This window comes from Podarcis cretensis, assembly GCF_951804945.1.
Source record: "Podarcis cretensis genome assembly, chromosome: 14".
NCBI lineage: Eukaryota > Metazoa > Chordata > Lepidosauria > Squamata > Lacertidae > Podarcis > Podarcis cretensis.
Window position 1 is genome coordinate 50158841 of NC_137183.1, and position 22835 is coordinate 50181675.

Sequence of the window (22835 nt, forward strand, 5' to 3'; positions counted from 1 at the left end):
GTAATTTGCAGCCAGCTCCTGCCGGGCTGAAGCTTGCAAGCTGCATGCATAGTCGTCGTCGTCGTCGTCGTCGTCTCCTCCTCCTCCTCCTTCTTTGCCACCTGGAGATTCAAGCCCTCCCCCTGCCACCAGGAAGTGGAAACCTGTATTATTTATTGTATTAAACTAGATTATTAACTCCAGTTATAAACTGGAACTCTGTATTATTTATTGGAGAAGCTACTTTTGTATAAGAGTAAGCTCTTGTGAAACGGTTTTATTAATGGAGAAGCACGTTTTGAAACACACAAAGCTCCTGAAAACATAACAAGATAAAACTTCTTTGGAACGAATCTCATTGCAGTCATTTATAAACTATTGCCTAAGTGAGACCTCGGCTTACTGTAAGTAAAGCATTTAAACTTACTTGAGGTTGTAGTCTATTCACTCCAAGAGTACAACTGTAAGCACTTAATACCAGGACATTTAAAGGTCAAACAACCTATATTTCCCACAATTTGCTCGGGGCTATTTTGTCCCAGAGTCAGTCAAGCCCAGCATTTTTGAATTCAGGCCGTCAGCCGTTTTTCTTTCGTAGTTTCCCCCACACGTCGGACTTCAGCATTAACTGGTATCCCCCAGTTATTTCCTAATGGATGCAACGTAAACTTCAGACTGTCCCCTTGCCCAGGGTACCAGCTACCTCCCTGCTGGCTTAGCAACCCATCTTGTTCCAGAACATTTGTATCTGAATGCATGGTATGTTGGGTATTTATTCAGCTGTTTTTGTTGTTGACCGAAGGAAAGCCGGTGAGAAGTGGCCTTTATAGCAGCTCTGGGAGATGAGTTAGCCAAGGTTCCTGCTCGGAAGGGAGTATGTTCCTTTCATCTTGAGTCTTGCATGGCCCAGGAATGTGAAAAACTTGGTACGTCAAGTCAATCCAGCATCGCAGGCCAGAGGCTCGGATGACGTCGTTCTTGGCTTGGCTTTTCAAACCCAGAGACAAGGACCTCTGTGAGTCTGGGACACAGTTTCCCACTGTCAACTAACCAGGGGCACAAACAAAGGGGATAAAAACAGATTGAGAGGAGGTGTCCTATTTTGATGCTGCCGATTTTAGAAACAAAGCAAGGCAGGGAATGGGAATATTTAAGGAAAGAAAGGCAGGCGCTGCCCTCAGAATTTCTCCAGTGGTGCCGTAGCCACAGCACACATCTAAAGCCCTTCAATTTTCAGCACCCTTAAAAAGCCCCCTGGGAACCGGGAGGTCAGGGTTCGAATGCCCACTCAGCTTGCTGAGTGACCTTGGGCTAGTTGCTCACTCTCAGCCAAACCTACCTCACAGGGCTGGGGTGAAGATAAAATGGGGGGGGGCAGTATGTACACTAAATAATAATAATACAGTGGTACCTCAGGTTACATATGCTTCAGGTTACATACGCTTCAGGTTACAGACTCCGCTAACCCAGAAATAGTGCTTCAGGTTAAGAACTTTGCTTCAGGATGAGAACAGAAATCGTGCTCCAGCGCCGTGGCGGCAGCAGGAGGCCCCATTAGCTAAAGTGGTGCTTCAGGTTAAGAACAGTTTCAGGTTAAGAATGCACCTCCGGAACGAATTAAGTACTTAACCCGAGGTACCACTGTAATAATAATAATAATAATAGTAATAATAATAATAATTTATACCCCACCCATCTGGCTGGGTTTTCCTAGCCACTCTGGGTGGCTCCCAACAGAATTAATGATGATGATAAACAGATGGCTGGATCTGTCAATTCCAATTCGTCTATCGCCTGAGGAAAAAAAAAAATAAACCAAGACTGCTCCCCCCCCCCGGGGAGTATTTTTAAAATTCATTTGCAAATTGGATCCATCAGTGAATTAAGATTTCTGCGACCAAGCCTGCCTTTATGCTTCTGGTGAGATACGGCAGAAATGGCGATATTTCTCCCAGTTGCGTAGCAATTCTCGAGGAAGTGAGAGGACGTGTTCCTCTTCCTCACCTCTTGAACTCATGCACACCCACTTCAAAAGCCTCTCATGCGCCCAGATATTGATCCCCTTCCCACGCTGTTCCGGGAGATCTTGTTCTGTTCTCCCCCTCTGGGATCTGTGGGCTGCGTTTAACCCATCCTCTTCCTTCTTCCTTCCGCTCAACATGATTCCTGAGTTGTCCTCACTTCAGATGTAGCTGCATCATCACTTGCCACAGAGTGCTTTCATCTTTGGTCCCTCATAGGTTGCCCGTGGGTCCTAGTTGCCAGAGGGCTCTCAGAATCCTCCATCCAATGGGCTGCCCAGTCCCACATCCGGGTTAAAAGTTTCAGAACCATCACGAGGGAGAGACGGGGTTCTGCCAGATTGAGCAGGTGCCTTTTCAGACAATGAAAGCACTACGATACCACTTTCTAACAGTCACGGCTTCCCCCAAAGAATTCTGGGAGCTGTGATCTGTGAAGGGTGCTGGGAGTTCTTAGGACAGAGACCCCTATTTCTTTCACAAAGCTCATGGGGTCCCAGGCACACACGCAGCGCCTGAGTCCCTTTGGAGAAGAGAAGACATGGCAGAAACTGTCGTGTTTTAAGAAATACGGTTTATTCGCCTATTTACACCTTCAGTCTGCATGGAGAAGAAGAAGAAGAAGACGAGTTTGGGTTTGATATCTTGCTTTATCACTACCCGAAGGAGTCTCAAAGCGGCTAACCATCTCCTTTCCCTTCCTCCCCTACAACAAACACTCTGTGAGTTGAGTGGGGCTGAGAGACTTCAGAGAAGTGTGACTGGCCCAAGGTCACCCAGCAGCTGCACGTGGAGGAGCGGAGACGCGAACCCAGTTCCCCAGATTACGAGTCCACCGCTCTTAACCACTACACCACACTGTACACCCTCCAGACCTTACAGCATGGCCCACAGCAGTACAGGAAAAGTTCTCCTTCTCCAAGATGGATCTTAGCCCTTCTTCCTCCTTCTCTCTCCCAGAAAACTCTGCTTCAAAGCTCCCTTTCCCTGTCCCCTCAACCACACACCCCATCACCTTCATAACATCTCACCCCCTAGGCTAACGGATTCCTCTCCTCAGTGGCCCATCCTTGTTCTCTTAATGGCCCAACTGGGCCAGACTGGTTTGCATAAGCCAGCCCAGGAATTTCCTGAATCCCCTGCTGGCACAGAAGAAGAAGAAGAAGAAGAAGAAGAAGAAGAAGAAGAAGAGGAGGAAGAGGAGGAGTTTGGATTTGATACCCCGCTTTGTCACTACCCTAAGGAGTCTGAAAAGGGACGCGGGTGGGTTAAACCACAGAGCCTAGGACTTGCCGATCAGAAGGTCGGCGGTTCGAATCCCTATGACAGGGTGAGCTCCCGTTGCTCGGTCCCTGCTCCTGCCAACCTAGCAGTTCGAAAGCACGTCAAAGTGCAAGTAGATAAATAGGTACCGCTCCGGTGGGAAGGTAAACGGCGTTTCCATGCACTGCTTTGGTTTCGCCAGAAGTGGCTTAGCCATGCTGGCCACATGACCCGGAAGCTGTACGCTGGCTCCCTCAGCCAATAAAGCGAGATGAGCACCGCAACCCCAGAGTCGATCATGACTGGACCTAATGGTCGGGGGTCCCTTTACCTTTAAGGAGCCTCAAAGCAGCTAACATTCTCCTTTCCCTTCCTCCCCCACAACAAACACTCTGTGAGGTGAGTGGGGCTGAGAGACTTCAGAGAAGTGTGACTGGCCCAAGGTCACCCAGCAGCTGCATGTGGAGGAGCGGAGACGCGAACCCGGTTCACCAGATTACAAGTCTACCGTTCTTAACCACTACACCACACTGACTCTGCATTTCAATGCACATCCCCATGAACCAAAACCCCTAACGCTTACCCACATCTAAAACACCAGGCTCCCGAAGTTGCACTCATCGCAGGCCACTTTTGGCACATGGCTCATTGTACCACTGCTTTGCCCACAGGGCTCTACTGCTGTTGCAAAGCCCTCTGGGCTCACGTGCAGAGCACCGCTCTGCCAGGCGATGCGGTGCCGCGTGTTGTGATGGTGCAAATGTGCGCGCTGGTAGGAGATCGGCCTTAATCGCCGGGAAGCGATCCTGAGCATGCATCCTATGCTGGAGACCAGGAGGGTGGGCGTCAGCGAGGAGCCAGGCGGAGAAAATTTCCATCTCACGGAGGACTTCCAGTTCCTTTCCGCAACGCTGGCAGATGTGTCTGTGTGTGTGTGTCCCCCCCCTTGTGAAAATGGAGGGGAGGCTGCTGGTACGATCCCATTAAGCAGCCATTAGCCAATGTTCTCTTGGCGACAGTGATTAAAGCCCATTGGGGAATTTGTATTTCTGCTGCGAATATCAGCTCCTTTGGCTCATGCATGGCTGTGGGATGGGGGGGGGGGGGGAAGCGGTTCAGGAACTCTGTTTAAGGAAGACAGAGGCAGAAGGGCCTGATCCTCCTTGCAGCTGCTTGGCATTTTTATCCCTGTACAGTGGTACCTCGGTCAAGAACTTACCGTATTTTTTGCTCTATAAGACTCACTTTTTCCCTCCTAAAAAGTAAGGGGAAATATGTGTGCATCTTATGGAGCGAATGCAGGCTGCGCAGCTATCCCAGAAGCCAGAACAGCAAGAGGGATCATTGCTTTCACTGCGCAGCAATCCCTCTTGCTGTTCTGGCTTCTGAGATTCAGAATATTTTTTTTCTTGTTTTCCTCCTCCAAAAACTAGGTGCGTCTTGTGGTCTGGTGCATCTTATAGAGCGAAAAATACGGTAATTTGTTCCATAGGTCTGTTCTTAATCTGAAACTGTTCTTAACCCAAGGTACCACTTTAGCTAAAGGGGCCTCCAGCTGCCACTGCGCAAATTCTGTTCTCATCTGTAATAAACAGATTATGCTAGTAGGACAGCAAGAAGTTCTGTAAGGAGGACTGTGTGAAATATTGCAAGGAAGACTATGAAGAGAATTATTAGTTAATGATAATTAAAAGTAATAGAGAAATTAAGAAATGCAGAATAAGTGATAAAGAAGGGAAAATCTTCAGATGTTGTTGACGGAAGTCTAAGATATTGTATAAGATAAAAAGTTATGTTAAGAAGTTACGTTGGAAATGATATGTTAAAAAACTAATAAAAATGTGTGTATACACACACACACACACACACACACACACACACATAAACCTGCCACACAAATGCAGCCAGGGTAAACACACTCTCTCACACTCTTTTTGCAAGAACTACGCATTCTCTACGTGCAGTGTATCCCACACCCCCCAGGATATCAGTTCAGAGCTTCATCACAGAATGTCCCTCTAATGCTATTAGCTTGATTTGGTGGGAATAGAAGAGCTTTCTCCGTAAGCACTCGGGGTACTCAGGATTCCAGGCAAGTGATAAGGCAAGTGATATGTTCCATTCTGAGCCCGACCAAAGCCCACAGAGGCACTGAAGAGGTACATGAAGTACGGGGGGAACAGAGGAGACCTGAATGCCAAACAGAATCCACCTCACTGAGATTGGGAGGCTGGGAGAGAGATGGGTCAGGTGGGTGTAAAGGCCATGGCAGTGTCAGCATCGCCCTTGAGCCAGTGTCACCAACTGGAGACTCATGCACTTCAACCCCGACTGGGCTAAGCGAGCTGGGTAGCACTTCCAGAGACCACCTTCTTCAACTGGAACAGGTCAAAGTGCTGTGGACTCACAGCTTAGAGCCGTGAGCACTGGATTCACTTCCACAATACAGTCGTCGCACAGCAGAGTATAGCAGAGTCTGACAGTGTATAAACCACTCGGAGAGCAGCTCTGTAGAATATCTTCTTTTATTCTATAACTACAACTATAATACAAAACTATATACAGAGCTAAATAGGTCTAAGCATAAATGAATGCTGCACTGAGTGTCTGCAGCTGCTCTTAGCAGCAACCTTATCTCTACACACGATCTCTAACACTCAGTCTCTCTCTCTCTCTCTCTCCGACACACTGACTGACTGACTGACTGACTGACTGACTGACTGACTGACTGACTTGGTGCTGGAGCTGAATAAGTAGAAAGCAGAACACTGCTCCTCCTCTCTAGAGAATCAGCAGACTCGTCAGGAGATTCTTGGATATGGGAGGGGTGAAATCTCCTCAGGCAGTACAAGTGGATGTTCAGGAAGGCACAATGGAAAACCAAGATACAGACTCACAGATGCGTTGATTCCAGAATTTTGCAGTGGGTGCAGTTTGGCACCCAAGTTTCCAGATGGGATTCAATCACATACCACCAAGTTCAAATTGCAAAATTCATAGAATCATAGACTTGCAGAGTTGGAAGGGACCTCGAGGGTCATCTAGTCCAACCCCTGCAATGGAGGAATCTCAACTTAAAGCATCCATGAAAGATGGCCATCCAAACTCTGCTTAAAAACCTCCATGGAAGGAGAGTCCACAACCACCTAGGGAGACCATTCCACCGTTGAACAGCTCTTACTATCAGAAGTTCTTCCTGATGTTTAGTCGGAATCTCCTTTCTTGAAACTTCAAGCCACGGGTTCGAGTCCTGCCCTCCAGAGCAGGAGAAAACAAGTCTGCTCCATCTTCCATGGGACAACCCTTGAGATATTGGGAGATGGCTACCCACCCGGGAAGAATGGCAGATGACGGTGATGGAGTACATGGAACTGGCTGAGATGACTGGCAGAATCCAGGACCAAGGAGAAGAGTCGGTGGAAGAAGAGTGGAAAAAATTTATCTTCAAAAATATTGCAAAAATTAAGGATTGGTAGAAAGATGTTGGGAAAAGAAAATTATGTGGTTTTAGTGGAAATGACATAAAGGATTAAGTAAAAATGAGTTGGTGAAAGAGAGAATGTAAAATTATAGTATATTAAGATAAATTATTAAGATAAAAATAAGGTTGGAAGGATTTGCAGAAATAACAAATTGAATTAGAATACAAAAATGGGAGGTGTGAGGAGGTCAAGGAAATAAGTGAATGTAAGTAAGTGATGTTTGATTTGTTTTTTTATGTTTGTTTTTTATATGTATTGTTTTTTCATTTTTTCTTTGATTGTTATTATTTTCTCTTTTTTTCTGTAATCTTTAAAATCTTAATAAAAAATTATTTTTTTAAAAAAGAAAGAGATATTGGGAGATGGCTATCATATAGCCTCTTTTCCATGCTAAACATACCTAACTTTTTCAACTGTTCCTCATTTGGCTTGGTTTCCAGACCTTGATCATCTTGGCTGCCCTCCTCTGCACATGTTCCAGCTTGTCAACATCCTTCTTAAATTGTGGTGTCCAGAACTGGACACAGTGCTCCAGGTGTGGTGTGAACAAGGCAGAATAGAGCTTCCCTTGATCTGGATGCCATACTGCAGTTGATGCAGCCTAAAATAGGCACCAATCACCTAGAAGATGATTTAGCTGTTACTCTGCACATTATCAAAATTTATCTGTTTACCGTACTTTTCCATCTATAAGACGCCCCCATGTATAACATGCCCCCCATTTTGGGGGACTCAAATTTAAGAATATGGGGGGAGATTGCCCAGAGTTGTTGAGCTTCTTTGGGGGGGGTTGCCGGAAATCGCTCACACACACACATCCAAAAACCCGCCTCTTGTCTGTCCCCTTGCAGCAATTGCCACAGGATCAGCCAATCAACACCAGCCATTGATGCAGCAACCAATCAAACGTCTACCCTATGCACTATCCATGTACAGTGGTACCTCGGGTTACAGACTCCGCTAACCCAGAAATAGTACCTCGGGTTAAGAACTTTGCTTCAGGATAAGAATAGAAATCGCGCGGCGGTGGCACAGTGGCAGTGGGAGGCCCCATTAGCTAAAGTGGTGCTTCAGGTTAAGAACAGTTTCAGGTTAAGAACGGACCTCCGGAACAAATTAAGTACTTAACCCAAGGTACCACTGTATAAGACAACCCCCACCTTTTGGCATAATTTGTGAAGAAAAAACCCTAGTCTTATGCACGGATAAGTACGGTATCTATCTATCATCTATCTATCTATCTATCTATCTATCTATCTATCTATCTATCTATCTATCCACAACAGTGAGCTCTTATTCCTGTCTCTCCCAGTGAGACAGCCGGATGGAAAAAATTATGCTTTAGATTGACAAACCTAAAGACAAGGACGGATCAGGGATGACATCACGTGTACAACACCATCCCCCAAAGGCACCTCCATCGAGCACTCGAGGGCACATTGTCACCATGCAAGGTGTACACTCCCGACTCGTTCCCCAGATGTTGGAGGTGTTCCCTGCTTCCACCGCAGTCCTCATTTGCCCCAGCAGACAGGCTGTTGCTCTGGCGCAGGTGCCAAAAATGTAAATGCGACTTTCCCCAAAGGAGGTTCTCTTCATCAGATCGCCATCTGGCCTGCAGAAGAGACCTGGAGCTGGGCTCGACAGTCTCGTGGCGTCCCCACATGCACTCCGGGCCATTGGGAAAGGATACAACCAGGGTGGGAACCTTGCTCAGCCCAAAGTCTGCATTCCCGGGGAGGGCAGCTTTCAGGGGTGGGTAGAGCATGCCAGCTGTGGACAGGGCCAGACAAACGCTAAGCTTGTTTTTGTTCAGCAGGGTAGTTTCTGCACATGATCGCTGCTTCTGTCCTTTGTGCAGGCAAGCAAAAAGGAGCATTATCAGAATGCAGGGGCATATTCCAGCTGGGCAAAGACACTTCCAGAGAGGGCAAAGCAAGGTTTATGAGAGGTGTGCACTGGAAGGGTGAGGTGGGTTGGGTTCTGAGGGCCAGAGAGAGCCTTGGAGGGCCACATTCAGGGCCAGGAACTCAGGTTCCCCACCTCTTAGTGGGACAGCACAGGAAGTCACTTCCAGAAAATCCGCTCACTCTGTTTTAGCAAAGTACATGCATCCACCGCTATGGCACAATGCATCAGTGGTAGGGCTGGGCGATATATCAATATATCGTCCAAAATCGGTTTCAAGTCCATCTCGTGATATTGATTTCATCGTTGTTGACCTGGCAATATATTGTGAATCATGGTGTGTGTGTGCGCGCGCTATGCAAAAATCACAATGCAGGAAAAACCATGAAGCCAGGCAGTGCGTCTACATCGTTCCATCCTTATTTCAGACATCGTGATTTATCGGTATATCGTGATGTTTAGCTGGGAATATATCGCAATGTTGAAAGCCAGATATCGCCCAGCCCTAATCAGTGGGTTGAAGGCTGATTGCTACATCCGACTGCCTTTCGTGCAAGAATGTTGATCCCCTTTGATCTGCACTCACAAAGGTTGCCAGCCTCCTGTAACTGAAACCAATATTGCTTTAACAGGCGAGTTTTCATCTCATATTAAAAAAAATATCAAAGCACTTAGTGCAGGGTGCTGTGATGAAGACATGCTCTCTGCTTCTTGTTCCTTAGATTTATTCCACCACCGGGCTAGGGTGCAACAGACTTCTACATGGTAGATATATACATGGTGATATACATGGTTCTCTTTCTCTCCACTTCTCACAACAACCCTGTGAAGTAAGTTAGACTAAGAGGTGGTGATTGGCCCAAGGTCTTCCAGGGAGCTTCACGACCGAGTGGAGATTTGAACCCTTTTCTCCTGGGGCAATCATTGTTGCATGCCACCCCAATCTCTGAGCGGTGCAAGATCCCACGGGTTCCGGGTGCTTGCCCAGGGTTTGTGTTTCCTTTGCAACAAGGTACAGCAATGACTGGGACGTGGGTGGCGCTGTGGGTTAAACCACAGAGCCTAGGACTTGCTGATCAGAAGGTCGGCAGTTCAAATCCCTCCGACGGGGTGAGCTCCCGTTGCTCAGTCTCTGCTTCTGCCAACCTAGCAGTTCAAAAGCACGTCAAGTGCAAGTAGATAAATAGGTACCGCTCCGGTGGGAAGGTAAACGGCGTTTCTGTGTGCTGCTCTGTTTCGCCAGAAGCGGCTTAGTCATGCTGGCCACATGACACAGAAGCTGTACGCCGGCTCCCTCGGCCAGTAAAGCAAGATGAGCGCCGCAACCCCAGAATCGGCCACAACTGGACCTAATGGTCAGGGTTCCCTTTACCTTTACCTTTACAACGTTGACTAGTGTCTTTATGATATAATGTTCATTTACACATATATACAACCTGAGCCTACGATGGAGGGGTTCACAGCAGTCGCGCCCCCAAGGGGTCTTTCTTCTCCCATAGCAGCAGCCTTGGATTCAAACACAAATCAAGCATTGCTCTGTCTCTCTGGCTTCCCAGCCTGCTCCTTCCAGCTTCTACCTTCTAGAAGCTCACATAACTCAAACCTCTCAACTCTGCCTTTGTTTTTCCAACAACTGGAGAGTTGAGCGAGGGGCCCCAGCCAGTTGTTATCTGGCACAGAGCCACTTCCTTTGTTATCTTAATGGCTCATAACACTATTTTTTGCACATACGCAGTGAATTTTTATTTTTATTTTTTTGCCTCCCTCCCACTTCTTTCCCCTTGGCAGCAGCTTTTAATTGAAGCGTAGCTGCTGTGAAAATAGCAGAGGGAAGAAACAGGGATGCTAATTGCTTCGGTTGGAGTGGAAGGGGAGAGGAAATGGGCTTTGCTTTTCCGTAAGTACGAAGGCACCTTGATGGAGAGAGAGAGAAGACAGGCAGCAGCGGCCTTTTCTTGAGGGAGATGCTTTTGTGCACCAACGTTTCCCCAACAAGACGGGTAATAAACAAGATTGCTAAATGCTTCTTCTAGCTCCATTGACGGAATTGCAGATTTATTTTTTGTCATGGCCGTCTGCGATTGTTGCTGGGTGACGAAACAAAACGCAAAATGGTTCATTTCGATGTGGCCTGGTGGTTTTTTAAGGGCGGCTGGGAGACGAGGAGTGGAGGTGGGGGTGCCTTTTTGAACCTGGGGCCAGGAGGGGAGAAAGAACTGCATTTGCATGCTTATTTTTATTTTATTTTTTTTTAATAAATATTTAATGAGATTTTACAAAATCATAACAAAATACAGCGAAAAAAGAGAAAAAAGAAAACAGAAAAATACAAGATACAAAAAACAAAAAGTAGATAAAAATAGAAAGAAAAAAGAAAAAATCCATCTTTCCTTTTTAAACTTTAAAGCTCATTACCTTGTTTCCTTGACCTCCTCACACCTCCCCTTTTTGTATTCCCATTTACATAATCAAATCAGCAAATCCTTGCCCTCTTTCAATTTATCATCTTAAACTTTGTACCTTAACATATCACAAGTCAAATATTTTCATCCATCAATTCATTTTTGCATACTCTTTCTAACTTTATCACTAATGCCACTTATTTTTAATCCAACATCATTTTAGCATTCATAAATTTTACACTGTTTCTGTAGATAGTCTTTAAATTTCTTCCAGTCCTCTTCCACCAGCTCCTCTCCCAGGTCTCGGATTCTGCCAGTCATCTCCGCCAACTCCATATAGCCCATCACTTTCATCTGCCATTCTTCCCGGGTGGGTAGATCTTGTGTCTTCCAAGACTTTGTGATAAGGATTCTTGCTGCTGCTGTAGCATACATAAAAAATGTTCTGTCCTTCTTTAACACCAATTGGCCGACCATGCCCAGGAGAAAGGCCTCTGGTTTCTGCATTTGCATGTTTAAAAGCAGCCAGGTTCCCAAAGGCGAGAGTCGTTTACAGTGGTGCCAACTGTCAGGTACGGCTGCTGTATCAAGAGTATCCCAGACCCTTGAGCTCTCGGCTATGAAGTTCACTGGGCGAGAGAGTTTGGATTTGATATCCTGCTTTATCACTACAAGGGACACAGGTGGCGCTGTGGGTTAAAGCCTCAGCGCCTAGGGCTTGCCGATCGAAAGGTCGGCGGTTTGAATCCCTGCGGCGGGGTGCGCTCCCGCTGCTCGGTCCCAGCGCCTGCCAACCTAGCAGTTCGAAAGCACCTCCGGGTGCAAGTAGATAAATAGGGACCGCTTACCAGCGGGAAGGTAAACGGCGTTTCCGTGTGCGGCTCTGGCTCGCCAGAGCAGCGATGTCACGCTGGCCACGTGACCCGGAAGTGTCTCCGGACAGCGCTGGCCCCTGGCCTCTTAAGTGAGATGGGCGCACAACCCCAGAGTCTGTCAAGACTGGCCCGTATGGGCAGGGGTACCTTTACCTTTACCTTTTTTATCACTCCCCGAAGGAGTCTCAAAGCGGCTCACAACCTCCTTTCCCTTCCTCCCCCACAACAAACACTCTGTGAGGTGAGTGGGGCTGAGAGACTTCAGAGAAGTGTGACTGGCCCAAGGTCACCCAGCAGCTGCATGTGGAGGAGCGGGGAAGCGAACCCGGTTCACCAGATTACGAGACTACCGCTCTTAACCACTACACCACACTGGGTCTCACTGGGTGTGATCTCAAAAGCTGGTTGCTGCCTCTTGGTCAAACCTTCCTCACAGGGCTGTTGTGTGGAAGAGAAGGAGGACCACGAGACCACCTCAAGCTCATTGGAGAAAAAGGTGGGGGTGCAAATAAAAGGATTAAAATAAACAATAAGAATAACCCAGCCAACCAGCCTCGGTTGGTCCACATAGCAGTGGTCAGCAAACTTTTTCAGCAGGGGGCTGGTCCGCTGTCCCTCAGACCTTGTGGGGGACCAAACTATATTTTTTTTTGGGGGGTGAACAAATTCCTATGCCCCACAAATAACCCAGAGATGCATTTTAAATAAAAGCACACATTCTACTCATGTAAAAACACGCTGATTCCCGTACCGTCCGCAGGCCGGATTGAGAAGGCGATTGGGCCCGATCCGGCCCCTGGGCCTTAGTTTGCCTACCCATGACATAGGCTCTGCCTCATTAGCAAGAGATCCCATAATCTACTGAACTGCCTTCACCCACCTTCTTTCCACTTTTTCTTGGCTCCAATAAGAAAATAACTTAATCCCGGCTTTACGGTCCATCTCGTATCGTTACCCTTATCATTAAAATTCTCTCTTCTGTCCAGAAAATCTATTCAGCTGCCTGGAAACTCACCCCTGGGCTGCCTCCCTCCCTCTGGATTTGACTCAGTTTGCCTTTAAAGGTGAACCTACGTAATTCGCATTGGTCATAGACAAAATAAGAACTGAAACACAACCGTCCTTTGAAATTTGCATGTCTCGGAATTTTGCAATTCCCTTCTCCAGTCAATGAAATGTGCACAAAATTACACATACCAGAGGAAAATATGCTAAGAATTGCATATGTATATATATATGCATAGATGTGCATAGAAATGCATAGAAAATGTGCATTACACACACATATGAAAATAACATACAAAAGTACTTTATATTAGGGGAAATGGCATTGCAAAAATACACATGGATCAGGCAAAACCACATCTAAAAATGTGTTTATTTGGCTTGGTGTCCTGAGTTCCTACTGATCCTCACCATACATTGAAATCACTACAATACCAGTTGAAGCCATCATGGTTTCCCCCCCAAAGAATCATGGGAAGTGTAGTTTTGTCCAGGGTGCTGAAAATGTCCCCCATCCCCCTCACAGAGCTACAATTCCCAGAGTAGCTTCACAGTCAATCCCTCTTCCCAGGGAATTCTGGGAACCAGAGCTTTGTGAGGAGAAGGGGGGGCTCCTAACAACTCCCTTAAACTACATCTCCCAGAATTCTGTGGGGGAAGCCACACCTGTTTAAAGTGATACAGTGGTACCTCAGGTTAAGAACTTAATTCGTTCCGGAGGTCCGTTCTTAACCTGAAACTGTTCTTAACCTGAAGCATCACTTTAGCTAATGGGGCTTCCTGCTGCTGTTGCGCTGCCGAAGCCCAGTTTCTGTTCTTATCCTGAAGCAAAGTTTCCGAGCACAATTCAAAGTGTTGGTGCTGACCTTTAAAGCCCTAAACGGCCTCGGTCCAGTATATCTGAAGGAGCGTCTCCTCTCCCATCGTTCAGCCCAGACACGGAGGTCCAGCTCCGAGGGCCTTCTGGCTGCGAGAAGCCAAGTTACAGGGAACCAGGCAGAGGGCCTTCTCGGTAGTGGCACCCGCCCTGTGGAACGCCCTCCCATCAGATGTCAAAGCGATAAACTACTACCTGACATTCAGAAGACATCTGAAGGCAGCCCTGTTCAGGGAAGTTTTTAATATGTGACATTTTAGTGTACATTTCATCTTTGTTGGAAGCTGCCCAGAGTGGCTGGGGAAACCCAGCCAGATGGGCGGGGTACAAATAATAAATTATTATTATTATTATTATTATTAACCTGAAGCACTATTTCTGGGTTGGCGGAGTGTGTAACCTGAAGCGTATGTAACCTGAAGCGTATGTAACCCGAGGTACCACTCTATAGCCGTGCTTTAAGTGTACAGTGGTACCTTTGGTTGCGAACAGGATCCGTTCCAGAGGCTCGTTCACAACCTGAAAGGAACGCAACCCGTGTCTGTGCGTGCACGGGTCGCGATTCGCTGCTTCTGCACATGCGCGTGACGTCATTTTGCACGTCTGCACATGTACGAGCAGCGAAACCCAGAATTAACCCTTTCCGGTACTTCCAGGTCGCTGCGGAACGCAACCTGAAAACGCTCAACCTGAAGGAAACGTAACATGAGTTATGACTGTACGGTGCAACTGTGGCCCTAGACTCTGCTTGAGTGAAGGGCACTCAAGAGTAAAAATCTTTGACAGAACTTCCTCTTAAGTATGGAGGGTGGCACGGCCTGCGTTCGCCTCCTTCCCGGCATTCTTAGCACTTAACACGTACATCATTTTCCAATCTGCCGGCCAAACAGGTACCACGAGCTGGGCAGCTGGCACTCTCCAAAAGGTGGTTTTGCTGGGAGGAAAACTTCACCCCGGCCATTAGCAAAGTGTTTCCGACAGGCGAATCAGTCGGACACTGGGGCAAACTTCTTAATGAGTTCGTTTCTGGCGTCAGCTTTTAAGGGAAAAGGTTATGTAAGACGGTAAGAAGAAAGGGGCTTATCTGTCCTCCCCACACTCTGTTGCTCAAAATAGCAGCAGGTCATCCCCAGGGATGCTTCCAATTTTGGATTTGGCAGTCCCGTGATACAAAAGGTTTCCATGCCTGCCAAGGCGGGATTTAACCCGTCGAGCCAAGAACTGCTTTTTGAGCGTGGAATTCCCCCAGCGCTTCATGGACTTATTAGTAAAGAGTGCCTCTGAGAATGTGCAGCGGGCCTTTTCCTGCGGGTTACCTGGCTGCTGCCAGGTTCATCATATGCAGGCTGCTTTCAAAGGCAGAGAGTATAGCTCATGGATAGGAAAACCAGCCCAATCGCCTTCTAATCTGGCCCGCGGACGGTCCGGGAACCAGCGTGTTTTCACATGAGTAGAATGTGTCCTTTTATTTAAAATGCATCTCTGGGTTATTTGTGGGGCATAGGAATTCATTCATTCCCCCCCCCCGCCCACAATATAGTCCGGCCCCCCACAAGGTCTGAGGGACAGTGGACTGGCCCCCTGCTGGAAAAGTTTGCTGATCCTTGGTATAGCTTCTTAAAGGAAACACGGGTTCTTTTAAAAACTCAGATATGGATCAGGCTTCCCACATGTAAAGTCACTCGAATAAGTATGAGACAAATCTCCAGTCTTCTTTGTTGACGAATTGATCCTGTCTGCCAAGCTGCCTGCTTGCCTCTTAACCTGTTGTACAAGACTGCGACATCCCATTATGAAACTGACCCTCTCAAGATATCCCAGGATTTCCCATAGTTTGTGGAGCACAGGTAATGCAAAAACCTAAGAAGAAGAGCCTTGATGGATGATGATGATAGTTTTATTATTTACCATATTTTTTGCTCTATAAGATGCACCAGACCACAAGACGCAGCTAGTTTTTGGAGGAGGAAAACAAGAAAAAAAAATATTCTGAATCTCAGAAGCCAGAACAGCAAGAGGGATCGCTGCGCAGTGAAAGCAGCAATCTCTCTTGCTGTTCTGGCTTCTGTGATAGCTACGCAGCCTGCGTTCGCTCTATAAGACGCACACACATTTCCCCTTACTTTTTAGGAGGGAAAAAGTAAGTCTTATAGAGCAAAAAATACGGCATATGCCTCCCATCTGACTTGGTTTCCCCAGCCTCTCTGGGCGGCACCCAGCAAAAGATTAAAACACGAAAACCCTCAAATGTTTTTTTTAAAAAATTCCCTGTTCAGGGCTGCTTCAGATGTCTTCTAAAAATCAGATAGTTGTTTATTTTCTTGACATCTGATGGGAGGGTGCGTCTACCGAGAAGGCCCTCTGCCTGATTCTCTGTAGCTTTACTTCTCGCAGTGAGGAAAGCACCAAAAGGTCATTGGACATGGACCTCAGCGTCCGGGCTTGACGTTGGGGGTGGAGACGCTCCTTCAGGTACACAGGGATGAAGCAGTTTAGGGCTTTAAAGGGCAGTACCAATACTGATCAGACCAAAGGTCCACCTAGAATATTTAAAGTAAAAATAATGTGTTTTTGAGAAGAAGGAAGGAAGGGAAAGAAAGATGCTAAATAAGCTAGAATTAGTCCAGTTTTAGAGCCTTTACACTCATAAGATGATGATGATAATAATAATAATAATAATAATAATAATAATAATAATTGTCAGGGAACTGACATCGGAGCCAGGAGTGGAGGCAGAGCTCCCAAGCGATGCCGGAGAAGGGGCAAGCAGGGAGAGAGGGAACTCATCGGCTGGGGAAGGAAATCAGCGTAACACCAGGGATAAAGAGGGGCGGTTGGGGGAATTGGAGAGGGGTCTCCAGGACTCTTCGCTGGAGACCAGCGGGGAGAGCACAGGTACTCCTCTGCCCAAACCCACTCTGCGCAGGCAAAGTAGGCGTAGACTTGGCGTCAAAGAGCTTTTGTGCTGGAAGAAGTTTAAGAAACGCCCACTGACGGATTCTGCTAGCGACTGAACAGCCATGAAGTGAAGGGCTGTCCAGTCAGGAAAGGTTTAACCAGGCTAACTAGCCAGGCATGGTAGCAACTTACGCACGAGCAACCCCCATACATTCATTACAAATAATAATAATAATAATAATAATAATAATAATAATAATAATAATAGGAACTGTCTGGGAAACAGAGGGTGCTTTTGCATTAGAGTTTTTGAGTCTTAGGAAGTTTAGAGGGTCTGCCAGGGAAAAAAATCAGTCTGCTTTGATCTTGGACTATGAAAAGGCAGCTGGCATCTAGTCTTGCTTTCCCCAGCAATTTGTGTGCAGGTCGGACCTAGGACTGCTGGGTGCACTGGCTGAGAACATTTAAAACTGCGCTTGTTTGTTAAGTCCTGCAGGAAGCTTTCGGATGTTCAAGCAAAATCCAGGGTGCCCCACAAAAGGACAGAGCTGGAACAGTTCTTCTTTTCTGCGCTTCGAGGGCTTCCTAGCAGCCAACAAGAGCAGCAGGAGCAGCCCCCAGGTACTCCATGCCACCCAGATGAAGTCATCGCAGGCAGACCAGGTTGGCCAGAGCCCACAAAACTCACCACCCTCACCTGCTGTGTGCTTGGATAGCAGAACGGGGACAAGGTGCGCTGGAGGAGCTTCCAGTTCCCTGGTCAAAGCAGAACAAAATGTGACTTTTTGACACTGGGAGTTTGGCCAGTAAACATATTGTTACATGCTACCCTAATCTCTGAGAGGCGGGAGACTCCAGGGGTTCCTGGCGTTGGCATGAAAATCAATGGAGGCTGCTGTTTTTAGAATCATAGAATTGTAGAGTCATGAGGGACCGCAAGGGTCATCTTGTCCAATCCCTACAATGCAGGAATCTTTGGCCCAATGTTGCATTCTGTATCCGACTGGAAACTGTTGAGAATTCTGTTCCGCCTTAAGGAACAGGCATGGGATTGTTACGTGTCACATGTCTGTTTACATTCCAGCACAGTATGCTGGGAACTTCCGTTGTGTGTATAGCTTTTGCTTTTAGCTGTTCTCTCTGAGATGACGAGAGACGACATGTTTCTTTGTCCTGATTTATGATTAATAAATCTATACTTGTAGTATACATCCACAAGCCTCGCGCCTATTCTGTGTGTGCAGTTCGATCTGCTGATAGTGTGCCCTTGCTGAGTAAGCCCGGGTCGCTGGTTTCCGTCGGAGCAGAGGTGATGGTCTTTGCACCGGGCCGCTGGAAGGAGACGGCCCAGCTGGGACTAGCCAGCTGGCCTCCCGGCCCTCTGCATGTCGACAGAAACTTCTACATGCAAGGCAGCTGCTCTAGCACTGGGCTATGGCCTTTCCCCAAGCAAATGGAGCTGCCTTTTTCCAAGTCAGAGTAGTGCTCCATTCTAGCTCAGTACTGCCTACCAGGCATGGCCAAAGTTGGCCCTTCAGCTGTTTTGAGACTACAACTCCCATCATCCCTATCTATCAGGACCAGTGGTCAGGGATGATGGGAACTGTAGTCCCAAAACAGCTGGAGGGCCAACTTTGGCCATGCCACTCAGCTACAGCCCTTTCACTGTTGATATGATGTCATCAACATGCTCAGCATTGCCCAATTCCCAGCAGCCTGCTTGATTGGCAGCCGCTAGCGGGAAAGGCAGTGAAACTCTGAGTGCAGTGATGTCACTGGGCAGCTGCCAGAAAGGTTAAACAGAGAGAGAGAGATGGAAAGAGATTGTGAGGTGTTTGTCTGCTGTGGGGATAACCACACTTGCGCCATCACATGTTGCCTGAGCTTAATAATTCAAAGTTTATTTATTACCATAACGGTTGATTACTGTTTACTGTAGATGGGGTGAATGAGGTTGTTGGATGAACACGGGACCAGAGTCGTCTCAGGACTGGGCTTTCTGCCCTGAGACACAAGGCAGTGGACCGCGAGAGACCGTGCAAAGGTCGAGAGCGAGGCAGGCCTTGGTAGCACAAGTCAGGAGCACCCTTAAAACGGTCCCTGGCGCTTATCCCTGCTTCACCCCAATGAACTCTGGGACCCAGGACACTTTTTGCAAGAACATCCAACTCCTGCCAAATGTAACCACAGGTTTTCAAGGAGGTGCGGAGTGCTTTTGTGTTTGTTTTTTCTTAACATTGAATTAAGAAATTCATTTATTTACCAGCTCCATCTGGTACGCAGGCTGAGACCCTATCTGCCCACAGGCTATCTCATCAGAGTGATGCATGCTCTAGTTATCTCCCACTTGGACTACTGCAATGCGCTCTATGTGGGGCTACCTTTGAAGGTGACCCGGAAAGTACAAGTAATCCAGAATGTGGCAGCTAGACTGATGACTGGGAGCAGCTGCCGAAACTACGTAACACCGGTCCTGAAAGACCTTCATTGGCTCCCAGTACATTTCCGAGCACAATTCAAAGTGTTGGTGCTGACCTTTAAAGCCCTAAATGGCCTTGGCCCAGAATACCTGAAGGAGTGTCTCCACCCCCATCGTTCAGCCTGGACACTGAGGTCCAGCACCGAGGGCCTTCTGGTGGTTCCCTCGCTGCAAGAAGCCAAGTTACAGGGAACCAGGCAGAGGGCTTTCTCCGTAGTGGCACCTGCCCTGTGGAACGCCCTCCCACCAGATGTCAAAGAGAAAAACAACTACCAGACTTTTAGAAGAGATCTAAAGGCAGCCCTGTTTAGGGAAGTATTTAATGCTTGACGGACTATTGTATTTTAATATTTTGTTGGAAGCCACCCAGAGTGGCTGGGGAAACCCAACCAGATGGGTGGAGTATAAAGAATAAGTTGCTGTTGTTGTTGTTATCCTTACTTGCTATATATTTTAGAAAAATCATTTTTCTGTATACATCCAGACACCGCTTAAGATACCTTCACCAGATTTGGCGCAAATTGGGCAGGCTTTTGTCGAGGTTTGAGGGGCAAAATGGCAGACTCGGCCTTCCACAAATGTACTGATTTAGAAGCCTCTTCAGTTTCTTCCATCAAATTTGTCACAACGGCTCCTGAGATCAAGACGTATGCTTTGTCTGTGTTTAGATACCTGCCGTGACCTCCGGAATATAGCAGTTTCTCAGCCTGTAAGAATCCCACAAGTGGAACATGAGTCCAACATAAGAAAAGCCCGCTGGATCAGGCCAAGGGCCCACCTAGTCCAGCATCCTATTCTCGCAGTGGCCAACCAGATGCCTGTGAGAAACCCGCAAGCAGAATTCGAACACAAGAGCACTCTGTAGGAAGAAAAGAACAGTGTGAACACATGGTCCGTCCTGCACCTGCCAAACTAGCCTGGAGGGCTGGAGGACACTATTCTATTGCCAATGCCAAAGTCATCTTCTGTATGGGGAATGGGAGGAAGGTGGGTTGGGTTTGGGTACCATCTTGCAGGCCGCAAATTGCCTTGGGCCAGCCCTACCGTTGGACAGTGTTAGAGGGGGCACTATGGCCGTGTTTGCATGCCCCCGCCCTCCACTTCCATGTGTTGATTGGCCGTAGGTGTGTGTGCGTTTCAAGCCTACCCATGTGGGAGCCTTACACATGCAGGCATTCTCTCCACGCGACCCGACACCCCGCGATTGATTTTCGCCCGGGGCATCAAAATAGCTGGAGCTGACCTAATCCTGCAAGCTGTGACCTGGAGCTAGGAAACCTCTCTCTTTCTCTCTCTACACACACAATGTGTCGAAGTTTATCCTTTCCAATTTGGGCCCAATTGTTCCCACGTCTCCCATGCTTGCACACCTTTAAGTAGATTTTCCCAAAGAGACCGTCACAGCGAGGGATCTGAGCACCAGGAAGCCAAATAACAATACAAGCCAATATGATTTCCCGTGCCTTTTGGACAAACACTCCTCAATAAAAAGGGTTTTCAAGCTGTCTCGTTCCCTCCTCAGCAACACCCCACCTTGTGGAGCCCGTTCACGTGGCTCTCATTTCAGCCCGGCCAATTCTTCATTATCAATCTTGGCCGGCTTTGTAAATACACAGAGAATATCTTGATTGTTCCCGTATTAGAGACTGCGGAGCCCTGGCGGTGATGAGAAATTACAGGAGCAAGGGCGAAGCTATGCTGAAAGAAAACCGCTGTCTAAATAAAGGCCACGGATGCGCTCTTGTTTTCAAACATTTGTGGGTAAACCTTCCGCCCGCTAGCTGATAAACTGGAACGGCTGTGGTGGCCTTTTTGAACGGGAGTGTGTGTGCGTGTTATTTTCAGGCATGTGATCGGCAGGGAACATTTACCGGTAATCTTGTTCTCCAACAAATCCTTTTCACACCTGCCATAGGAGAACTGGAAATGACATCTGTATGCAGTGCTTTTTTCTGTGGGGGGGACACAGGGGTACGCATACCCCTAAACATTTTGTGAATCTAACGGGAGAAGAAATTTAAAATCTTTAAAAATTTAGTTTCTTCTCTAGCATGGTGAATTGTCAGTTTGGTTGCTACCCCCGATGGCGGCTTCCTTTTCTTTCGCCTTGTTTCCTGAACAAAAAAAAATTCCTTCCAGTAGCACCTTAAAGACCAACTAAGTTAGTTCTTGGTATGAGCTTTCGTGTGCATGCACACTTCTTCAGATATGTGTATCTGAAGAAGTGTGCATGCACACGAAAGCTCATACCAAGAACTAACTTAGTTGGTCTTTAAGGTGCTACTGGAAGGAATTTTTTTTTGTTTTGACTATGGCAGACCAACACGGCTACCTATCTGTAACTTGTTTCCTGAGTCTCAGATGGAAGCAAGAGTACCCCTAAACATTTTTTATAGAAAGAAAGCCCTGTCTGTATGAACTAGGACAAGAGCATGTGAGTCTAAGCTGACTTCAGCTATATGTATTAGTGAAAGCATCTCCCTTTAAAATGTTACTGAAAATTTTAGTGCAAGAAACAAACCCTGCTTTGTGAAATTGGGCATGGCCACGGAAGAAGTGAATAGGAAACAGTTTTCCCCCATCTCTCCTAACACTCAAATACAGTGGTACCTTGGGTCTCAGATGCCTTGGTACTCAAACAACTTGGAACCCAAACACTGCAAACCCAGAACTAAGTGTTCCAGTCTGCGAACTTTTTTCAGAAGCTGAACATGCTCCATTTTGAGTGTTACGCTTCCAATTTGAGTTCCACACTTCCATTTTGAGTGTTATGCTGAGGTCTGTCTGTTTTTGCAGCTCTTTTTGTTTTGTGACTGTGTGGAACCAGTTCAGCTACTGATTGATTGATTGATTGATTGATTGTGTGACTGTAGTACATTGTTTATTGCTTTCATTTTATGGATCAATAGTCTTGTTAGATAGCAAAATTCATGTTATATTGCTGTTTTAGGGGTTGTTTTTAAAAGTCTGGAACGGATTACTCCGTTTTGCATTACTTTCTATGGGAAAGTGTGCCTTGGTTTTGGAACGCTTTGGTTTTGGAACGGACTTCCGGAACGGATTAAGTTTGAGAACCAAGGTACCGCTGTATCTCAAGAGCTGTCACATAGAAGATGGAGCAAGCTTGTTTTCTCCTGCTCTGGAGAGTAGGACATGAAACAACAGCTTCAAGTCACAAGGGAGGAAGTCCCAACTAAACATGAGGAAGAATTTTCTGACAGTAAGAACTGTTCAACAGTGGAACAAACTCCTATGAGAGGTGTTGGACTCTCCTTCCTTTGAGGTTTTTAAGCAGAGGCTGGATGGTCACCTCTCAAGGATGCTTTAGGTAAGATTCCTGCATTGCAGGGGGTTGATCCTTAAGGTCTTTTCCAACTTCACCATTCTATGATTCTATGCTTAAAGGTAAAGGTAAAGCGACCCCTGACTGTTAGGTCCAGTTGCGGACGACTCTGGGGTTGCGGCGCTCATCTCGCTTTACTGGCCGAGGGAGCTGACGTTTGTCCGGAGACAGTTTTTCCAGGTCATGTGGCCAGCATGACTAAGCCGCTTCTGGCGAACCAGAGCAGCACACAGGAACACCGTTTACCTTCCCACTGGAGTGGTACCTATTTATCTACTTGCACTTTGACGTGCTTTCGAACTG